Source organism: Anser anser (genome assembly GCF_964211835.1).
Source record: "Anser anser genome assembly, chromosome: 1".
Classification (NCBI taxonomy): Eukaryota; Metazoa; Chordata; class Aves; order Anseriformes; family Anatidae; genus Anser; species Anser anser.
The window spans coordinates 145,117,737-145,139,436 of NC_139720.1; the positions used below are offsets into that span (position 1 = coordinate 145,117,737).

General features: G+C 40.0%; 1 protein-coding gene and 1 long non-coding RNA gene across 2 annotated transcripts in view; one reads left to right on the forward strand and one right to left on the reverse strand.

The window, feature by feature from the left end:
- Positions 1-21,700, reverse strand: part of ST6GAL2 (ST6 beta-galactoside alpha-2,6-sialyltransferase 2) — a 179,394-nt gene that overhangs the window by 113,448 nt on the left and 44,246 nt on the right. The window lies entirely within an intron of this gene.
- Positions 11,609-15,191, forward strand: LOC310883691. Its single transcript, XR_014573651.1, has 2 exons — positions 11,609-11,642; positions 13,674-15,191. It is a non-coding gene; the product is annotated as an uncharacterized lncRNA (long non-coding RNA).

A 21,700-nucleotide genomic window follows, 5' to 3' on the forward strand; every position in this document is an offset into this window, starting at 1 on the left:
GAGAAAAAAATGGAATCTGCACAATAGAAGGAGGAATGGATATCTAAAAGTATTTTTGTCCTGTTTTTCTAAGGAAACTAGGCTTATCTGACTATCCTGCCTGTGTTCTTTTGTGTCTGTCAGCCTGATTTATAATTTTGGAAGGTGTTGACTAATTTCTACTTAATGGGCAGAAAGGTAGAATTATCAAAGCTATTGCCTTCCTACTCACAGTGGAGAGAGAATATTTGAACTCGCACTGAGCATAACTCTATTACTAGACACAAGAATGCACACCCAAATGGAACATTATGCGTGAAAGCCAGAGGGAACTACCCTTTGCAAGTTTTTTTGCTCACAGAGTTTCTGGAAAGTGGAACAGGAGTTTTTCTTACTTGAATCAAAAAGATGTGTCCACCTCAAAACGGAATCCAGAATGGGTGTCTGTTCATTGGTTAGTGAGAAAATGACAGAGAAGTTGTTCGGAATTTGATACTTTGTATTTACAACGCCCGGGTTTGTCTTCTAGGATGTCCAGTTGTGGTTTTACAGGAAATCCCAGGAATAAACTGATCATGGAGAAAGGAAGAAAGTAGATACTTCTATGTTCTGGCTGAAAAGGGGAAGGAAAAAAAATAGGATTGTGGAAATGGTGGAAAAAATATGAAGTGTGACGTGCCTATTTCACAGAGATGCACCTGAAGAGTTTACAGCAAAGCCAATCACACTTAATGAGGCACCAGTCCATGTAATAAAAATGGACAGTGGTGGAATTTAGGAACTTCAATTATTTTACTGCAGTGTTTTATAATATTCTTATGCCTACTCTTTCATTCCCTATGAAGAGAAAAGTTAGTAACATTGATCCTGAGACCCAGCTGCAAAGATTTTTTTGGTAAATGACAAGTTTTAAAGGAAACAAACAAACAAACAAAACAAAACAACAAACAAAACCTACACCCATTGCTTGGGGTTTTACTGTCAGAAAGGAACTTTCCTTGGCAAACTTCCTGTGTCTTTCCTGCTCCACACTAATGAGAAGTGTGCTATGACAAGTTCAGAATTCAGACGAAGATAAGGAGGATGCCAGATGACAGAATAACAGAAGCAGAGCAGCGTGAAAGCAAAATTGAGTGGTGCCCACTAGCAGAGGAGAAAGACTTCCCCACCACAGCTCAGTTGATACGTGCCACTCCTCAACAGCAGGTCATCCAACTTTCAAAATTTGTCACAGCTGCAGAATAAAAAGGGCATCTAGTGCAGAGGGAGCTGTAACTGAGGTATGCATGGAAGCTTCATAGAGAGGGACTTCTCCAAAGCTGCTAGGGATAGGGTTACATTTCCTATGGCAATTGTAGCGGACGCAAATGACAACACAGATGAATTATAAATCTTTTCAAAGTCACTATCAAATAAAGGGGAAATGACTGATTCAGTTTAGTAAATCAAAGTTGAGCTTCATTGCTTTTCTTACCCTCAGGAGCTCATTAGTTGCTATGGAGAGTTTCTACACAAATACAATGTTGTACGTATAGGAAGTGAGCATCTAGCTGACAATAGTCTAAGAGAATGCAAACGTATTTCACAAGAGGTCAGAAAAAAAAAGTTAATTTAGGTGAATAATGACTCTTTGATAAATATGTAGTGAAGCTTTAAAAAGTTAGAGTATAAGATTTATTCAGAAATGACTGTTGCAGATAATAGATTTGGCTTGCAAGGTTAGGTTGCTGTTCAAATAACCTTTTTTCATTTATCACAGCTACATTAAGGCAACTTATCACACAAATAAAACTAATGAAAAATAAATACATCAACTCTAGTAAAATGTTAATTACTCCTTTGTGCCTAACACCAAAACAACATAATTATCCATTTTTCAAGATATGAAGACATGATTTTTATGAATCATCAAAAATCACATCCTTAGCTTAGAAAAAAACAACCCACCCAAGCACAGAATTATCCAGGGTCTTTCTTTACCTTCTTTTCCCACAGTACTCTCTCAGATTTCCGATTAATGTGAACCAAATTATTATTGCTATTAAATTTTTTCAGCCTTTCCTGGAAAGTGAGTGTTCCTCTGGATAGGACATTCTATTCCAATCTCCTTACAGTAAAACCTGTGGATAATTCAGGTCTGAAACATCAAAAGAACAATCACATTTGTAAGTAAAGGATTGTTCAAGGGTTAGCAGATAAACCACATAGTGACTGGACAGGAGCTCATTGTGGAATTTTAATAATTTTCAGTCACTAATATGATGGACTGATAAGTTGAAAGGGTTTCACAAGCAACCAATATCCTTATCTAAAAAGAGAGGTGGAAGCAGATGATGTTCACAGTGTTCACTGAGGAACTGTTTAGTTCAAAATGCTCAAAATAAAGACAATAAGACTTTTCTTTTTAGTTAGAAGGATATAGCAATCCATTGTGGATTTTCTGAAGATTGTCTACAGATAGCACAGGAAGAAATGCAGAAACAAGGTGGTACAGATGGTACACGATTCACGCCTAGATCCCAGAATCCCAGAATGGCCAAGGTTGGAAGAGACCTCTGGAGATCATCTAGTCCAACTCCCTGCCAAGCAGGATCACCTAGAGCACATTGCACAGGATGGCATCCAGGTGGGTTTTGAATATCTCCAGCGAAGGATACTCCACAACCTCTCTGGGCAGCCTGTGCCAGTGCTCTGTCACCCTCACAGTAAAGAAGTGCCCCCTCATATTCAACCGGAACATCCTGGGCTTCAGTTTGTGCCCTTTGCCTCTTGTCCTGTTGCTGGGCACAACTGAAAAGAGACCGGCTCCATCCTCTCGACACCCTCCCTCAGATATTTATACACATTAATGAGGTCTCCCCTCAGCCTTCTCTTTTCCAGGCTGAACAGGCCCTGTTCTCTCAGCCTGTCCTTGTACGGCAGGTGCTCCAGTCCTCTAATCATCTTAGCAGCCCTCCTCTGGACTCGCTCCAGTAGCTCCATGTCTGTCTTTTACTGGGGAGCCCAGAACTGGACACAGCACTCCAGGTGCGGCCTCACCAGGGCTGAGTAGAGGGGGAGGATCACCTCCCTTGAACTACTGGCAGTGCTCTTCCTAATGCACACCAGGACACCGCTGGTCTTCTTGGCCACAAAGACCCATTGCTGGCTCATGGTCAGCCTGCTGTCCACCAGGACTCCCAGGTCCCTCTCTGCAGAGCTGCACTCCAGCAGGTCAGCCCCCAGCCTGTACTGGTGCTTGGGGTTATTCCTCCCTAGGTGCAGGACCCTGCACTTGCCTTTGCTGAATTAATGTTTAGTCCCTCCACTCAAAATCAAACTGTCAAAGGGGTATTACATATTTCAAATTGTTTTTGCCCATGACTTTGTATCCAGACACAGCCTGAACAACTCTGCAAAGATTATCTTTCTCCATCAGTCAGCCTGCTGGGCAATATTATAACCAAAATATTGCATAAACTGGAACTGTGTGACATGCTGACTGTTTTTTCATGGTAGGCATCTTGTGGCTATTTTCAAATTTGTGGAAACGTTGGCCTGAACCTTCTCACTTTAGCTTTGCAGTTCAAATTCAGCAAATCTGATTTCCTGAATAAGGCATGAGATCATAACTAGTATTGATGAGATGGCCCTGTGTTTTCTATGCATCCATATCCACAAGTAATTGCTGCTGAATCACAACTTCACAATTTAGTTTATCCAGCAGTATTTTGCATGTTCATATATTCTCAGGATCTCACCTACTTTTCGTGGTGAAACAGTCAACAATTTAGGATAATAGTGACAATGGGTGACTTTGAGACTGGAAGAATGGCCACACTTGTTAGACAAAAGGTCTCTTTAACTCATTGTTTTGACAATGATCAGGAGTGGATGCTTAAAAATGATATAAAAGTACGTATAAGCTGATCCTTCTCTCTGTTTGCCCTTCAAACTGCCATGACCTAGAGGTGATGATATTTGTAGAGACACAAAGTAATTTGAATTACTTAAGGCTAGAGACAAGTCTGAAGAATTTCAGAAGGACCTTGGGAAAAGAGGTGCTGAGGGACTGTGATGACAAATGAAATTCTGCTCTTCTCAAATGCCAGGTAACGAGCACTGAAGGAGATCACTTGACACTTGAACCACCTAGACGTGCTTCTGGGTTATGCATTAGGTATAACTGCATAGATAATAGACCTGGACACCATCATGGAAAATCTAGTAAAAACTCAAAAGGTTTACCTTGTCAAAAAAGAAATCCAAGTGGCAGGGTGTGAATAAATGGGGAAACAGACCCAAATCCGTTAAGCTCTCTTTAGCTATCATTTTAATTTAAATAAGTAACCAATATAATCCTTTCTTCCTTTGGGCACACATTGGCTGTGGAGTGACAGACAGTATTATGAAGGTGCTCTCTTTCATAAAGATCTTTTTCAGGGTTTCCTCCATATCTTTCTGAAATATCTGCTACTATTCACTGATAGGTGAACAGACTTGTGGAAACTAAAGGTAAAGGAAAGCTTATTTGATTTAGCAGAATAATATAAATCAGCTCTACTGAGTATAACTCAGTAAAGTCATCTGACATGAGTTTATTGGGATTTCTGAAATCTATCCATTCCTTATACTCCTGTGCTTGTTTCAAAAACTTTTTATAGCAGCAACTTTAAATTTATTCTGTAGTGAAACCCAATAAAGTCATAATGATATCAAGGTGTTTTTGTGTTTGAGAAGGTCCATGATGAAGTTCTAAAGCACTTTAAAATTGTTCAGATACCATGTATTTTTAAAAAGTAAGTGAAAGAGAAAAGAGGATGGATGAATTTAATGTGAAATGAAAGGGGATTTTCTGATACACCTGCCAAAATAATGTAACTGTTTGAGTACTACCAAATATTCCTTTAAAACAAATATATAGCAACACTGAATTATCTGTCTTGTTGGCCTCATTACTCCATGTCATATTTCTCCAAATACAATTTGTACTGCAGACAGTACTTTGCAACACAACAGCATTTGCGGTGTTATTAAAGAAGTTATTTTCAACAAAACCTTGTAATTGATTAAATCACAACTTTAATTTGCAGGAATGATGATATAATTACTTATCTGAAACTTTGTTGTTTGTGCCTTCCTCCTCTCTAGGTGGGGGGGTGGGGGGTGGGGAGGCAGAGGAGATTTTTGAACTGTGGCATCAAAACAGGAGCAAAATCTATCACATACAAAAAGCTAACAATAAAACAACATAATGAGGACTGCACAGTCAGGCTGCTTTGCACTCTAGATCCTTGTCAGATCTGCCTACATCTCTTAACTTTTACTGATGCAGTACATATCAATGCTGGAAAATTATTATTTACATTGTACTGCAGGCACTTTCAGTTATTTGAGCAGTGTGTCATCCATCACTGTGACTACTTGTTTAAAACTTCTGACATTTACATCATTATCGGGGGTGGGGGGAGGGAGAGATTTTGTTGTTTTTAGAAATTGTTTGTTTGTCTCTGGCACCTCATTAACCCAATTTAGGGATTCTCATACCTCTACTGTTGCAAAATGGAATTCACAAATGCTATGGTGCTTTATGCAAGAGATGATTAGGGATTCTCTTTGAGTTTGTCCCACCTTAACTGCCTAATATGACTAAAAAGAAAGATATAAAAAGGATTTCAAGTCCTCCAAAATGAATTGAAAAGAATATGAATATCTGCAGTGGTGATCAGGGCCTTGGTTAGTTCCAGACAATGCATGTGTACCAGCATAATGTAAATAGCTCATTTTTTTTCTAGGATGGATGCAAGTACAATGATATAAGCATTGTCTTACATCAGAGCAAATATCCATGTGGAAAAAAAGCAGAAAAAGAAACTAATAAAAGATAATGCCATTACAGCAATCTGTACAAACAGTTTATTCTGTCCAAAAAAAAAAAAAATCAGTTCTTTTCCTGTCAGAGTTAGATATCTATAAAACTGAAAGGTATAATAAAATTAAGTCATATTTGAATTTCTTGAAACTGACACACTCCATAATTTTGGAGATATAGTGATTTAACTTAGTCCTCTGACCGACCTGAATACACTTTCACATCGACATTTCCCCACTGCTATACTCCGTGGCTCCAGTGTTTCCCCTCCACTCAAGGGAGCAGCTGAATTCAAAAGAAGAAAAGCCAGAACACTTTCCAGCCAGGCTCACACCAGCCATACCTCCAACATTGCCATCACTGGTGTGACCGGTACACCTGCAACTGGTGCTATCTGGTGCACAGTGTGGCATCCAGGGAGTGCTACTGAAATCTCTGCTACCACAGAAATGTCTGCACAGTTTTAGTAGCAGCTGGTCAGGGGCTATTCTGAGCTCTGTTAAAGACTACGTAACTTTGGTGTTAGCTAGTTACCGCTTGTTTTCCATGCCCCTCAGTCCATCGTGTGCTTCTGGGGACTGACTGAGAGCCAGGACTGAGCCACATGAAGCTACAAAGACCCCCAGTAAATCTGTGCCCAGGTTCACACACAGACTTTAAAGAGGCCTCCGCAAGTGGTCCAAACTGCACTACATCTCTAACCTTGCACTTGCTGACTTGCACTAACTTGCAGTCAGCTCCCATACCCAGAAGTAAGCACATTGTTTCTTCAGTATGTCTGGCTCCTATCCAGCCACTAAATGTGTGACACAAGCTTTCTGTTTGCTTACTGGAAAGGGATTGCAACCTCTCCTCAGTTCTGCTTCAGTGTTCTCCCAGTAGCCTTGAAATGGACACGATAAGCTCCATCCTTGATGCGTGGTGCTGATACCTGCTGGGTGAAATTCAACACTCTTTCACTTCCAGCAGGTGAGTGTTTGCTATTCACATCCTTTATTTCCACTGCCTGGCACCAAGCTCTTGTGCCATTATTTCAGGGTTGCTTACCTTTGGTTTATGTAGCTTTTCAGGTGATTGTAAAAATTGAGTTTTTATCCTTTTTCTGACTTCTGAAACAGATTAGCTCAGAAAAATGATGTAAGGTGTATTGTTAGACTCCCTTACTACGGATTCAAGTATTTAAGATGTGCAGTATTTCATTTGCACGGTGCCATCCATGCCCTCAGGGTAATCAGGAATTAAACATGGCATCACTGGTTCCCTGGCATGTTTTCCCTGAACATACTGTAGATTTCACACTTGGGTACCTTATCTCCAGCAGCGTTGTTTGTGCCTGACCAGAGTTCTTTGAGCAGTGCTGGGTACTGGGAGTTCTGCTCTATTCAAGATCCCATGTGGATTCTGCACCACATTACTGACCTTTTATGATATGCTATTGTGGCAATCTTTCTTTCTAATAAAAAAATCCCATCACATGGAGCTATTTCATGTCCATAATCCCAAAGCCTTTTGTATACTTAGTGGTGCTCAGGCTATTCTTTTGTTAGCCTCCGTCTAAGATAACTCTCTCCAGCTGCTGTGAAGTTGGCTCATTTTACATTTCTTATAAAAACTTGTCAAATTTTGTATCAGTAATAGGTAGCACTTAAATCACATTTACTTCAAACTCTTCTTCCTGCAGCTTCTTGCTTTCACTGTTTATCAGTACTCTTGAAAGCATGTCTATTATAAGAAGCTCTTTATTGGGACAGTATTTCAGCCTAATGAGGATTTTTGCAATTTCATGATCATTTTTGGAAGTCTAGGTGGTGCTTTGCACAAAGATTTCTGTAATATGTCTTCTGGAGGTTTATGGCCTGCTTCTTGCTCTAGCCTATGTCTCTCTATAAATGTATTTATGAAACAATTGTTGGCATCTATTTCCCAGTTTGAAAATTGCACTTTTGTATTACAGCTGGTGTTTCAGAAGAAAAAAGCCACACAGAAGGGCAGGATGTGTTGTCTACAGACTGAGTTCAGATTGTTTTTTTGGCCCCAGTGACATGGGACGGATCAGTTGCCACTGCCCCCAGCAAGTTGTTTCACATCCTGGCTAATTGCTGCAGACTTCTCCAACTTCCTATTTGACCCAGATTCCATGTAATTTCTGTAGGACTTTTTGCAAGGTCTAGCCTTTATAAAGTTTCAGATTTTCAAGGTGGGAGCATTTCCTACAGTTTAACTTGTTATCAAGCTGTTGCATTTTTTGATTACAAAAAAGCTCTAAAGAAAATCTTTGAGCTCAAGCCTCCATAGTCATCCTTGTAGTCTATAGCACTTACCCCCTCCTCAATCTCTGAGTCTCACTCTGTTCATGTGATTCCCTTTTGTTTCCTCACGGGGACAAGCAGAGCTTGCTCCAGGAAAGGCTTCTGCAGAGGTTTGACCTGAAGGCCACAAGTAGTCCAGGACTAACTTAGCTGTTATTCCATAGGAACTGGGATTGCTGTGAAAAGCTCAGCCCCTTCCCTCGTGAATGGGACAGGTCTGGGATGGGCTCCTGTACACTGCAAATTGCTTAAGAAAACCTGAATTTCCTCCCGGGCTTCCCCAGTATTCCCAACACTCTGTGTGCAGCCCAGCCCATGCTGTAAAGGCCACTGGAGTCCCTCCAGCAACTGCACACTACCTGCGCCCATTTCCCACGCAGTCATTCTGCTGGCTTAGACTCCAAGCAGTTTACAAGCTGTGCCTCTCCGTGTGCCAGATTGCAGCCCATGGCGCCTATAATAAATGTGTGATAATTAGAAGCCGATACGGCAGCTAATACCCACAAATCCATGTAGGAACTAAAAAAGCTAACATTAATATACATTAGCTATAACCTTTATACCTCACATTCCCTTGACAGGGTTTTAAATGTCTGTGCCTGTAACTCCTGCGGTGCCCCCTTCTGCAAAGATGTTGTGTGTGATTTGGTGGTGTGCAGTCTATGCAGAGAGCTGCAAAGGAAAGATGATTTGTTTGCAGAATGCACTGAGATACAACGGATAGACATGTAGAAATGTGTTAGATTTACAGTGTCAGGTAGTAAGCTGGTTTGGGTGCTTCTCAGCAGGTATTTTTAGAGACTACTTAACACACTTTCAGAGCATGGATCTGAGGAGAAACATCTTCACACAATAAATTGACTTGCTTATCAAATTTTATCAAACTGCACATTTAACATTTATTACTTTTCTCTGCTTAATTGACTTGAACCTTGAATGTAGTTTGCTTCTGCACAAGAATTACAAAATACCTGTATTTTATTAGACTAGAAGCAAACACTTTAAGTCCAAGAAATGTAAAAAGAACATTGCAAATGACCTAATGCAGACAACAGTAATCCAAGACAGCTGCTTTAGTCATAAGAACAAAATTGATCCCCCCCCTCTGAGTTCAATGACAGTGAAAATAAAGCTTTCAATATTAAAATAAAAAACTTGCAGATCACACAACATTAGGCACATTCAGGGTAAATTTCATTTGCACAGCTACTCCTTGTTGTCACAAACCAGTGTGAAACCTGTCCATCGTATTAATAATCAAAGGAAATGCAGATAAGTTCAGAGCAATTTAGGCTTGAAAGTTTCTTGCAGCAGCAAAGCCTCTGTGAGTCAGCCAGATGTTCCAGAATGAATTATTCAGAGAAGGATTTCCAAGTTAATTCTGTGAAATTAGTTTTTCATATTTCCTATGAAACAAAAAAAGTGTTGAGCTTGTGAAGGCAAAAAGAAAGCATTCGATGTTTCTATTCTTGGAACATATAGGAAATTAAGTCTGTCTCTTCAGTTCAAAACTTATAGATGGGTAGGTTAGTGTTATGGTTTATTAATGTGCCTCCAACAAGCTGAAAGCCACAGCAAAGGTTTTAAAATGTTGGTGATCCCAGAGAAATGCAACACAACCACTGTGATTCAAATGTCCAGTAAAAGGTAACTTAGTCCTTCAAGAACAGCAGTTACAGTACATTTAAATAAACCTAATCCCTCTGTGCTACCCATACAGATTTAAGAGCAGAGACTCAGTTTGATGACAGGGCTTTTTTCATCCATATTTTGAATTTTTTATGCAATCTCTAATGCTGAGTGGGATTGTGTATTGAAAGTCCACAATGATCGATGGATTCCTTGACATATAAAGTAAGATTTTGGCTTTCACTAGGCTGGTTTGCCTTGAAAAGGGGTTGACTATTTCAGAGTCTTGTGCCCTGGGTAAATTTCCTACTCCTTTCAAGCTCTAGGATTATTGTCCTCGATGCAGAAAATGCTTTATTTCAAGGAAAATTGCAGATGTTACCTGATGTAAAGTATGTAGGAAATGATGTATGTTTGAAATTTTAAAATGTTTAATTGTTCCCACCACATACTTTACAACAAATCCAGCATTAGAACTCACTGAGAACAAATTATTGACTATTAAAATGTCAACTAAACAAAGTACTGGAGTAAAATACAGTAATTTGAAAAAATTTATGGATAATAGATTCCCCTTTAATGAACAGAAGAAATGCCCAAAATTTGTGTCATAAAAAAAAAAAGAGAGAAAAAAAACAGTACCATTTATGAAAAAAATAAATTAGTAAAGGTTTTTAGTTTAGTTTAATTTGTTTGTTTGTCTTCTTGATAGAGCAATGTACATCAGGTCTTCTAAAATCAAAGAGGAATGAAACAGCAGTGAAAAATATAGAAAGCATTAACTAGCAGGGTTGCACCTTTGCAGATACCATGCAAATGAAGAATAAGCTAGACAGGCAAAGAGACCTTCACTGTGAAAGCTCAGGATCCTGCAACAACCTTGCAGTGACAGCCATGAGCAGCTTTTTCCCTCATGCAGCCTCTAGGATGCCAGAAAACAAAAGGAAAGTGCTGGAGAGGTTGCCAGGGCAGACAGTCATGGTGCATGATCAGTCAGTTCTGGAGGTGGGATGGACTGAAACACTGAAAACTTGAGTTTCTGTTTTACAAAAGACAGAAGAGTTCCACACAATTTGAAGTCCAAGTAAGTAGTATTTGTATAATTAAAGCAGAGGGCATATTATCAACTCTGTGCTTTCTTTCATGTTATTCTTATATACAGTACAAACTTTCAGAGCTCATCTGCAAAGCTTCTACTCAGTCCACATTTCAATCCTCCTTGCAGCCCTAACTCTGCCGGTTCCCTAAATCTAGTTGGCTTTTACTTAAAAACAAGTCGTCATTCTGTTATTTTGTCTTCTCTTAGTCTTTGACTGTCCTTGGTGCAAGCACTTCTCCAAGACAAAACCCTGCACTGCAATGGCTTGCCACATGGACTTTGCTACAGAAGGAGTAACAAAGACAGAGAGCAAGTCCCATGAAAATCAAGAGTAGTAGGAGCATCCCAATAACCTGGGCAGAAGACTGAAAAAGAAGGGCTCCTAGAAAATAGAGCTCCCTTTGTCTCCCGAGAAGATAAAGATTCCAAGATCAAGGTCCTGGAGGTTTCCTAATCTGGATTGTGCTATGGAGAAGGCAAAATGGGAAGTGTGCTGAACCTGACTGGGGACAGGTTGATGAAATGCATCAGCAACTGCCCATTCCTTCCTGTATTTCACCACCTAGTGCTTCTTCTGGTTTTTGAATTACTAATGTGCGTACTTTAGGACAGCGTAAATTGCTATGGTTGAACTGGATTTAAATTGGAGTTATGCTGATTTGCTGATGCCATCAGCTTTATTATTCCACTGTGTCTTCTTTCAGCTCCATAATAAAACTTTAAGATGGACTCTAAGATTTTCCAGAGGAAACAGAGCAGTTAGACAACAGCAAAGGTAACTATATATTTATTCATTAGAAGGCTGTGATATTTTGTTTGTTATCTTAACAAGACTAGGCTAACCACTAATGGGATTTGCCATGGGTCTTCCCTACAAACAGCAGGTGCACAACAAAAAAAATGATAAATGAAGGAAACATGAAAGGAAAAACATTTTCGCCCCCTCAAAGGTAGAGAGAAGATCTTAATTCCCTAGGCAAAGTCCCTTCCCACACAATCCCTTCAGATCAATAGCAAAACAGGAATAGGATGATGCCTATTTTGCTAATTGTTAAAATGTTAGACAGGAGAAAATCTGTTCTTCTTCCTGATCCTGTCCCCTGAGATGTGCCAAGGTATCAAAACATTAAAAACTAATTAATATGCCAATTGTATCTTGGGCTACATAAAAAGAGGTGTAGCTAGCAGGTCAAGATTCTTCCCCTCTACTCTGTTCTCGTGAGACCCCACCGGGAGTACTGTGTTCAGTTCTGGGGCCCCCAGCATAAGAAGGACACGGACTTGTTGGAGCGGGTCCAGAGGAGGGCCACAAGGATGATCAGAGGGTAGAAGCACTCTCCTACAAAGACAGGCTGAGGGAGTTGGGGTTGTTCAGCCTGGAGAAGAGAAGGCTCCAGGGAGACTTTATAGAGGCCTTCCGGTGCCTAAAGGGGGCCTACAGGAAAGCTGAGGAGGGACTGTTTGGCAGGGAGTGTAGTGATAGGAAAAAGGTCAATAATTTTAAACTAAAAGAGGATATATTTAGATTAGATGTAAGGAAAAAAAAATCATCATTATGAAGGTGGTGAGGCACTAGCACAGGCTGCCCAGAGAAGCTGTGGATGCCCCATCCCTGGAAGTGTTCAAGGTCAGGTTGGATGGGGCTTTCAACAACCTGGTCTGGTGGGAGGTGTCCCTGCCCATGGCAGGAGGATTGGAACTAGATGGTCTTTAAGGTCCCTTCCAACCCGAACCATTCTATGTTTCTACAAATCTAATGGATTATGCTGTTATACTATCTCTTTAAAAGAAATAGCTAGAAATAAACAACTAAAATGCATACAACTATAGCAAGACCCATATGAAGGCCCCTTTCCCAACAAATTGGGATTATTCTTCTACAGGTAGCCCTTAAACATTACCCTAAGCATTGACAGCTTATTGATCATGTGGATGTTTCACACTTAATCTCTCTAATGCTGCTTTAATAATGTCTAAAGTCTAGTGTCTAAAGTATAACATCTAAATATCTTAGACATCTGATAGTCTCAAACCAGTTCTTTGTCAGCATTCCCTGAGAAAATATACCTTTCTCTTAGCCTTTTATCTGTCACAAAAGATTGGGTCATACATATATATGTATATAAATGTTTCATGACAGAAGAAAACACTACCATGCTTTCTCTTACTGAAGGGTATCAGGAGCCTTTTGATTAAATTCAGAGAGAGCAGGGTTGGACCCAGAATTGCACATTATCCATTCTTTTACTTGATAAGTTATGGTGACCTTACATAGTTTAGTTCTATACAGACCATATTTGTTAGTTATTTTCATTCAAAAGGATGAATTCATTAGTTTCTGGTGCTGATTCAGATTCATAACTGTTATTTATAATTAATGGCTAATGAAGGCTATTAGTACCTAGCTGGCATTTCTCCCTGCTCTGCTAAATGCTAACAAGTTCTAGCACAGGAAAAGGGACTTGTCTAAGACAGAAATTGACTCATTTTAACAAATAAGTCTAAGCAGTGCAATTAGCTTTCCAGAGCACGAGATCTTTTCTGTTACAAGCACTGAGCACTATTTCACAGAAAGTAAAACTGAGAATATAAAGAAAGCTTTTTAAGTGGATGTTGTTGTTGTTTCCCAGCTGTTTGCAAATAGAGTCTCACTGTAACAAATGGCATAAATGAATTAATTTCAGTAGGGGCCTGGTAGCTTCATTTTTGCTTTCACCTTTATATTTACCTTGTGACCCTCAGCAGAAGAAAAAAAGAAAGGCCTTTTTGCCATTACCCCTGAAACAGAATGTCCTCTTTTTTCCAGATACGTTACAAGAAGTCATCTCTGGACCTTACCAAACAGCCACTTTATGATACCTGCTCTTGCCTTGATATGGAAGACCAGAGGGCAGAGAGGTGCGATCAGACAGACATGAGTGCAAGATGGAAACTACTCACACAAAAGGGAACCTGTGGATCCTTCAGCAATGCTCACCATGTCCTCCAGACCTTAGGGGCCCTCAGCACGAGGGAACAGAAGTGAGAAAGCCTAAATACCTTTTTTTTTTCTTTTTTTTTTTTTCCAGCAAACATGGCTCCATTTAATGGTTCCTCACTTTTTTATGGGATCATTCTAAAAAAGGGATCAAGAACAGGCACATGCTAAGGAGTCCAGTGAGGAACTAGGACCAGAACAGACACAGAAAGTCGAAAAGACAGTATGGTATGAGACAGTCTTGGGCATGTGCTGTGAATTTGGCATCTCATGGTCCCCATTTGTAGAGAAGCATTTACTAATTATTCATGGATTTTACAAACTGAAGAATAATTGGAAGAATCTATTCATTCTGACACTTTACAAAAGCTCATTTCAAGTGAAACAACCACGGGGTTTACGTAATAAATGCTATGTGCTGGATTGCATTAGATACTGGATAATGCTTTAAACTGGGATATCAACATGCGTAAAAACACTCAGGGAAATCTCAAAGCAAAAATGACTACAGGAAACCTGAAGCATGCTGTCTTCAGTTGTAAATGACCAGCAACAGGCAGTTTCCAAAACCAATGGGAAATGGCAATACTTATTTATTACTCTATATATGTACTTGGCATTTGTATTTTAAAATTACAGCTTTCTAGCTCTTCAAATCATGAGTGCCCTCACGGGCTCAGCTCTTCAGTCACTGCATAGCTCAAGTGTGTACAGAACCTTAGCAAACCTAGTCCCAATGTTTGGTGTTTTTTTATTCCTTTATCAACTTTGTTATTCATAACAGTTCACCAATACACTCACTGATTATAGCCAAACTTTGAGGGCAGTGTGTATTTTTTGTTCTCCGCTCTTTCTCCCTCAGTATCCTCAGATTTCATTCTGTTTACCATCGTGCCTGGATAATTCTGTTTCAAGGTCTTCAGCTCAACAATTAATTAAAGGTTAAAAAAGAAAGGTTATCAGCAAAGAAAAAAGAACCTCAAGGACTGAGTGATGGACTGTGTATTCCTTGTAAACACAAAAGACACTTCATTGAGTATAATGCACTCAGCTGATGATCAGTGATGTTCAGCTGAATACTATTAGCTGTAACTGACAGCACATCTTGGGTGTATGTATAGATCAAGTAGATCATTAGGTTGAGAGACGGTTTTTAGCCTCCATCTGGAACCTGACACAAAGTCTTTTGTTTGGTATTTATTCCAAGGGGATGTATTACATGAAAGCTATGTTGACTGTCTGTGAGTAAAAAGGACTCACACACAGACAGCAAACTGTACAAACAAAGACCATAGTGAAGGATTGAGTGTCCAATGTCCACCAATTGGTGTTCTGTTCTGCAGTGTCTTTTCCCATCATTATTTGCAGAAAGCCAGATGACAGTGCAGAAAGTGTTAAACTGTGGCTGATCTTCAGTTATAAATCCCATTCTTCATGGGAGCTGGAAGATCTAGGGTTAGACCTTTGGGAACAATTTGAACACAAACAAGAATTCATGGAAGTCAGTGCAGAAGTTTGCACTGATTTCCACAAACTTTGGATCAGCTGTCATGTATACTTAAGAAAAGAAGCAAATGTAGTGGTTCCTAAATACAATTTTACAAAGCCTCAGCATTGATCATTTTAGCCTGCTGGGCAAATTAGCTATTTAAAAGTACTGCTAAAATATAAAGCAGATTTCTCTCCTTGTCTGCTGCATTGCTATCATGGGTTAACAACATGCACTCATTTTGAAAAGAAAAATAACAAAGCTGTGTTTTGGTTAACAGCAAGAGTGACAAAATATAAATAAGGGAAGCAGAAAATAATTAAACCAATTAATATTTCTTCATAGCAATTTTGTATGAAGAAACATCAGTATTGCTTAGGATTATCATAGAATCATTGAATTATAAAAAATCCCAAGTTGGAAGGGACACACAGGGATCATCAAGTCCAACTCCTGGCTCCCCTCAAGAGCCAGCCAAAAATCAAACCCTATGTTTGAGAGCGTTGTCCAAACACTTGAACTCCACCAGGCTTGGTGCTGTGACCCCTGCCCTGGGGAGCCTGTCCCAGTGCCCGACCACCCTCTGGGTGCAGAACCTTTCCCTAACACCCAGCCTGACCCTCCCCTGTCCCAGCCCCATGCCGTTCCCTCGGGTCCTGTCGCTGTCCCCAGAGAGCAGAGCTCAGCGCCTGCCCCTCCGCTCCCCTCGTGAGGGAGCTGCAGGCCGCCATGAGGCCTCCCCTCGGCCTGCTCTGCTCTGGGCTGAACAAACCAAGGGACCTCAGCTGCTCCTCATACCTCTCCCCCTCCAGACCCTTCACCATCTTTGTAACCCCCCTTTGGAATCTCTCTAATAGTTTTATGTCCTTCTGATATTGTGGCACCCAAAACTGCACACAGTACTCAAGGTGAGGCTGCACCAACGCAGAACAGAGCCAGGCAATTGCTTCCCTCAACCACAATGCTGTGCCTGATGCACCCAGGGTACAGTTGTCCCTGTTGGCTGCGAGGGCACACTGCTTGCTCATATTCAACTTGCCATCAACCAGAACCCCCAGATCCCTTTCTGCAGGGTGTGGTGGCTTTACTGGGGTGAGCAGCCGAGTTCCACCACAGCTGCTTTCTCACTCCCCCTCCTCAAAGAGGAAGGGGGAGAAAATATGACACAAAGAGCTCAAGGTTTGAGATAAGGACAGGGAGATCACTCAACAACTATCATGATGGGTAAAACAAGACTCAGCTTAGGGAGACAGTAAGACTTATTGCCTATTACTAACAAGCTAGAGAGGTGAGAAACAAAGGAAAGAAAACAAAAACACCTTCTCCCCATCCGCTCTCTTCCACCTCCTCCCCCGAGTGGTGCAGGGGAAGGGGGAAATGGGGGTTGAGGTCAGTCTATGGCACTTTGTCTCTGCCTTTCCTTCATGGTCACTCTCTGTCCCTGTGCTGTGGGGTCCCTCCCATGGGATGCCATCCTTCCCAAACTGATCCTGCGTGGGCTGCCCACAGGCAGCAGCTCTTCAAGCACTGCTCCCACAGGGCTCCGTACCACAGGGTCCATCCCCCAGGAGCAAACTGCTCCAGCACGGGTCCCCCACGGGCGGCAGCTCCCCCCAGGCCCCCTGCTCCTGCGTGGGCTCCTCTCCACGGGCTGCAGCTCCGGCCCGGAATCTGCTCTGGCGGGGGTCCTCCACAGGCCGCAGCCTCTGTCGGTGCAGGTCCACCTGCTCTACCATGGTCTCCCCCACAGGCTGCAGCGTGGAACCCTGCTCCACCGTGGCACTCCATGGGCTGCAGGGGGACAGCCTGCTCCACCATGGTCCTCACCACAGGCCTCAGGGGACTTCTACTCCGGCACCTGGAGCACCTCCTGCCCTCCTGCTGCACTGACCCTAGCGCCTGCAAGGCTGTTCCTCACTCCTCTCACTCTCCCAGCTGCTGTGAAGCAGCATATTTTTTTTTTTCTTTTTTAAATCTGCTCTCACAGAGGCACAAACAGTATCACTTATTGGCTCAGCTCTGGTCAGCAGGGGGGTCCTTACCTAACGTGGGGCAGCTTCTAGATCCTTCTCACAGAAGCCACCCCTATGGCCCCCTGTTACCAAAACCTTGCCACGTAAACCCACTACACAGGGCTGCTCTCCATCTTCTTATCCTCCAGTTGGTAAGTATAGCGAGAGTTGCAGGTGCAGAATCTGGATTCATGGATTATAATTAAATATAGCATTAATATTCAGTACAGTTTAAAAATGAATGCATTGAGAAGCTGGTACACTATGAAAAAATGTAAGATCTTATGATACATGTAACAATTCTGCCATATTTTGAGTATATAAAATAAAAATGAAGGTGACTTATTCATGGAGTGCACTCCATTTACCCATGAACAAAAATTGCCTCTGGATTTACAAATATCTAGTTAACTATAAAACTAATTTATTCGATGTGATCCATGATTAAAGGCCATCCTTGTAAATGCATTTTCTAGTTAACATTCTTCTCAGCTGTTTCCTTGACAGATTCTACATTAAAAATGATTAAAATCTAAATTATTGAAGTTATTTCTGATTTTAATTATATCACCTGTATTTATTTTCTACACATTTTTATTTTATTTTATTTTTTAATATTTGAAGTCATTTCTGCAGTACATTTCTCGCTGAAAAATTCAACGCCAAAGCCAGGTGAAAATGAACTTCTCTCACTGGAGAGGCACTCTCATTCCACACTAATTTGCTATAGTTTATAACATTCTCTCTACCTTACCATTGTGCTGACAATTCTAATGCTTGGGTTTTTGCTCATAGGTAATATGGGGACACAATTCTGGATTGTAGTTAGCCAATTCTGTTATCCCAGTTGTTAGTGATGTGTTTTACTCCATATTTTTTTTTCAGACACTAACACATACACACACTCACATGTACAGTTGTACACATCTATACATAGAAATGGATATACACGTCCAGAAAAAAAAAAAAAAAAAGATACCAACTCTCACTGAAATTTTTTGCACTAAAATATTCAAATGTCATTATTGTTGTTCTCCCCAGATAGGCTAAATCATGATACTTAACTGCTGTTAATAGAGCTATTTTGATTCTCTCTTACTGAGTCACAACCCTGTGTTTGCTTCAGTAAGAAACGTGTGCCTTTCTGGGCTAGAAGAGAAAAAAGGAAGAAGAGGAAAAACAAACAAACAAACAAACAACAACAACAAAAAACAGTGAAAATAGAACATTGCAAATGTTCTGGACAGTGTTCTTCAGCAGTGACTTAAATATACCTCCTCAATTTTTGTTCTATCTTCCACACTCTGAAAAAGAATAAAGCAGACTCAAAATCTGCTTCCAGAGAGAGAGGATTTATAAAGCCCCTGAGTAGTTAAAGCAGCGATTGTTGTCTGTGATCATGTTTGTAAACAAAGTGTTGAGAACCCACCTGTTGTCTGTATAAGATCTGAAACTGATGTGCCAAAAAATGGCGTTTACTAAGAACTCATTCTATGACATGGACAGATTTTTTTTTTGCTTTTGAAGAAGGAAATGTACAAAACAGGGAAGAAAAGAGGTAATATTCAAATTGCAACCCATTTTCTGTTTTTTGTTTGTTTGTTTGTAAATACAAATGATTATGGTGACACCTCACAGGATTGTCCATAGAACTTTTTCTAAGAGGGTATTTGATCTTTGGATTTATTTTATTTTATTTTATTTTATTTTTGAGGAGTTTTGATATTCCTTTGCTAGTGATAGTCTAAGGAACACACCTTAACTAATCTCAGTATTACTGGAACTTATTACAGCTCTTAGTCTTGTGGCTTTGAAGAGATCAGGAGAATGGAGGAACTAAAAGAAGAGTTTTCATTAACTTTCCTAAAACTTCTCTGAAGCATACTACTCTTGTCTGTCTTTTTAGCATATAAACTTTAAAAGTTTATACGTATATATTTGTATTATTAATATGTAGTATAATATGTATATTATTAATACATATTATAATATGTATATTATTAATATTAATATATTTCTATTATTCATCCTTGTGTAATTAAAGTGCCCCACCCTTGACTGTCGTGGGAGTCTCGACTACTGTTTCAAAAAGCATGCTAGTCTATGGTCTTTTTCCCCCTAAGAATGTAGGGAAACCAAAAATTGAATTTTGTTATGGCTCATAAGAACAACAGCATGCTGAAACTGTACAGTAACCCCCAGGTATGATGGGGAAAAATTGACAGTATCTCATCTGTTTCTCAGTCACAGTACACTCTTAGGTGTTAGAACTGGTAACACCTAAGACCATGAAGGTTTACAAGTCAGTTGTTTGGGAGAGCTCAGGGACATATAGGGTTTCCAGCCTTCTGGGTTGGTTACTTGTTTTAGTGATGTCCTAACTCTATGTCATATACAGGTATAAACAGTTCCTACCATGGTAGGAGGAATCACTGGAAGGTGGGTTGAATGTGGACCATACCTTCTGATCCTGCAAGCGATCAGATCCACATGACACAATACAACTTATACCTTCTGGTTACTTCAGATGTAGCCCAAATATTGCCAGCTGTCAACAGTGGGGTAATACTCAGCTCTACATGAAGTTGCTTAAACAGGTCTGCCCATAGGTGACCACACAGGAGGTAGATGCCTCAGCTCCCATTCTTGTCAGTAGAGAGATGGTCAATACAGGCTACAGAGACTGGAGAAAACCAGCTTATCTTGAGATATGCACTCAGAGCTCAAGTTATGTGCAAACACGGGAGCATTTAGTGCCATTTGAGAGGTCCTAAGGCATCATGCCTGACATACTGCTGCCATCCCAGTAGGAGATAGCATTATCATTAGATCCTGTGCCACATCAGAATCTCAGTACAGATGCTTTATATACTCTAGGGTGTCTCAAATGGTACTAGACAATCAATGCATGAGTAGCTGAATTGATCCTTAAGACTAGTTAGATGAATAGTTTTCTAAGGTCTGCTGACTGTGTTGACCACATCTCCAATGAGCTTTCACAGTTTAAACTGCAAGACCTACTTTACATGTAGACATATACGTGTAGATCATTAAGGTGATGTGCCTTAAATATGAATTGAATCCTATTATTGGGAATTTTCCTTGATCTGTAGCTGTCTTTTGGAGGTACATGCTTTAAATGAAAATACAAGATTTTATTTAAAGATATAAATAACATAGACAGCATGATGTCATATAGAAGCTTGAATATAGAAAACCCCAGGGAAGAGAATACAGAAGATATATTTAAAATATGTATATTCTATTGTTTAATATTACTAGACTGGGGAAGACTTGTGTTTGTTGCTCTTTGGTCTGGTATTTTCAAGTAGATCAGGAGAACTGGAGGTAATGCATTTTATGTCAGTTTTAAGCATATGGGTGAAGTATTAATTCTTGGCAAGTTACCTGGCATGATGTCTAGTTGGAATAATCTAAAAACTACAAGGAGATTTAATCAATATATGAGATACCACTGAGTGACTAATACTATTACATGAAGAGATACCTGTTTCCAAAGGTGTATATTGAGAGTCAAATAAGTCTTCTGAGACCTCGCAGTGCATAAATTAGGAAAACACTCAAATTTTTGTATGGGTTTAGCAGCAAACTGCACTCCGACAAGTGAGTTGAAAAGATGCTTGGACATAGCACTCAGTGTTTTTCAGCTGACTAGCAACATTTATTGCAAGTAATAACTGTCAATGAAGATTTAGGGAAAAGTAATTTTGTCAAAATAACACGTCTTCTTTCTGATGAGCTGATAAAGGTAATAGTGTTCAAGTGACAGACTTATGCAGAGCATTTGACTGTCATAGTGTGCAAAAGTTTGATTAAAAAGCAGGATGGCATAAATTCAACATGGTATAGAATGATATTAAAAAAAAAAACAGTAACTACATTCTCAGAAATGTAACTGAACACTGCAAATCATGGCAGAGTGGATCTGTCGATAGAAGTATCCTGTGGAGTTGTTTCTTATCTCTTGGCAATCTAATTTTTATTTATTTTTTCAGCAAAAAGCTAATATACTTTATAAGGATATAATTATGAAAAAAAATCACAGATAAAGATGAGGAGGAGTGACAGATATCAGTTCTCTGGTATACTACTAGCAAAAGGACAACAGCAGTTCTGGGAAGGGTTGAAATTTCAACAAAGTCTTCGTATTTCCAGTTTGTTGACTCTAGTTGGCTTGGACTATAGTATATTGTTACCTTTTCAGTGACTTTTAGATGTGCCTAGTTGTCTCCATTGACTATAGAGAACCATGAAATTAGGCCACCTGAATATGTTCAAAAGTGCTACTAGGACAAAATATTAAGTATCTTTTAAAAAGTGGACACAAACCTCTC